Consider the following 1,753-nt stretch of genomic DNA (forward strand, 5'->3'; position numbering starts at 1 on the left):
GGACAGTGCTGTAACACAAGCATGACTTCATTTTACCCCGTTTCCTCTCAAAGGCCTGATGTCTTAACAGTCACGCTGTGGATTAGAGCTTCAATATTTGAATATTTAGAGGCACATGCAGTTGATGGCATATTACATTGCAAATTTTTATTAAATTTTTTTAAAAATCAGGGGGCCAGGCAGATAGCTCAGTGGAATAAGTGCTTGCCTGGCAAGTGCAAGGTCCTCAGTTCAATCCCTGACACCACTAAAAAAATAAAATTTGGTACAGGATTTCACTGTGCAGCTTGGACTTGCAGTGATCCTCCTGGCTCAGCCTCCCCAGGGCCGGCATTACAGGTGTGCGCCACCACGCTCGGTTTGGATGGCCGACACGGTGCACCTAGGGCTCCAGGGGCCGGCATGCGATGCTGGGGATTGAACCACGGTTCTTGCGCTTGCTAGGCTGGCACTTAGATCGCTGAGCTATCTCCGCAGCCCTCTCTCTTTTTTTTTTTAAATAGAAATGGCTCACCAATCAAAAATATTTCACGTCCTTCCTGCTTTGAACAAATAATTGGGTGAGACAAGCCAAAAACGGTGCCTGAAGTTTATTTGAAAAGCGACTTGTTCAGGGTAAGTGAAAAATCAGGTCTGCTGAGCAATCTGAGCTGAACAGAGGAGAGGATAAAAGCCAAAAGAGAGGCGCACTTGGTGTCCAGAGAGAGACACGGATGGAACCCCGCGCCTGAGTGAGAAACCCCTGAGCGTCGCGGGGCTGACCAAGAGCTCGGAAGCTGACGGTCAGGCGGCGTGCATGCGCGCCAGAACTTGCTCACACCCGGCTCTCCTTCGCACGCTGTGATTAGGGTTTGCGCTGTCAGGGCAGGGACTTAAGGGCGCCCTCCTCCCAGTGCGCCCGCACCAGGTCCTCGGAGCTTTATCTGGGACAGGGTCTTCGCAGATGTAATTAAGGATCTCCGGAACATCATATATGTCTCCCCAGAGTCAGTGACAAGCATTCTCACGAAAGACAGATGAGCAAGCAGTGGAACCACAGGGGCAGGGTGGAGTGAAGGATCAGATTCTCCCTTCTTGGGACACAGCATGGTGCCCACCACAACTTGACTTTGGCCTTCTGTTTGCAGAACTGAGAAAGAATAAATTCTGGCATTTTAAAAAGGCCTCCAGGGGGCCGGGGAGATGGCTCAGTAGAATAAGCGCTTCCCTACCAGGCGCAGGGGCCTAAATTCAATCCCCGGTTCTGCAAGAAAAAAAAAAAAAAAAAAAAAGACCTCTAGGTTTATCAGAATCTGTTATAGTAACCCTAAGAAATGAATATAGTAAAAAAATCTTTCCCTTAGTGTAAAACAATGTCTTTCAATCTTGTCCTTGTTATTGCCCCAACCCCAAAATGTTACACTAAAATTAAATTTGCACCTAATTTTTCCCTAAAAGAGAATGCAAATATTAAGTCATAAATGTTTGTCAAGTGGGCTTGCGCTAACACAGGCCACTGTCCTACATCTGATCCTCCCCAGGGGTCATTTGCGACACCCTGAGTGTGGCAGGAATATTCCCTCAGGTTCCCCATGCAGAATTCATGGTCTAGAAATAGAAGAAATAATTAAGAAGCAGAGAATTACTAGAAGGGAGCATAAAAAATATAGAGGATACATAAAAATTCAGGTTGCATTGTCTTTTTGAAAAAGTGTATTTAGAGAGAAAGTTATGAAAAGTCAACATGCAACCTGTTGGTCACCTCATGTTTCCT

This window comes from Octodon degus, unplaced genomic scaffold (genome assembly GCF_000260255.1).
Source record: "Octodon degus isolate 3935 unplaced genomic scaffold, OctDeg1.0 scaffold00054, whole genome shotgun sequence".
Classification (NCBI taxonomy): Eukaryota; Metazoa; Chordata; class Mammalia; order Rodentia; family Octodontidae; genus Octodon; species Octodon degus.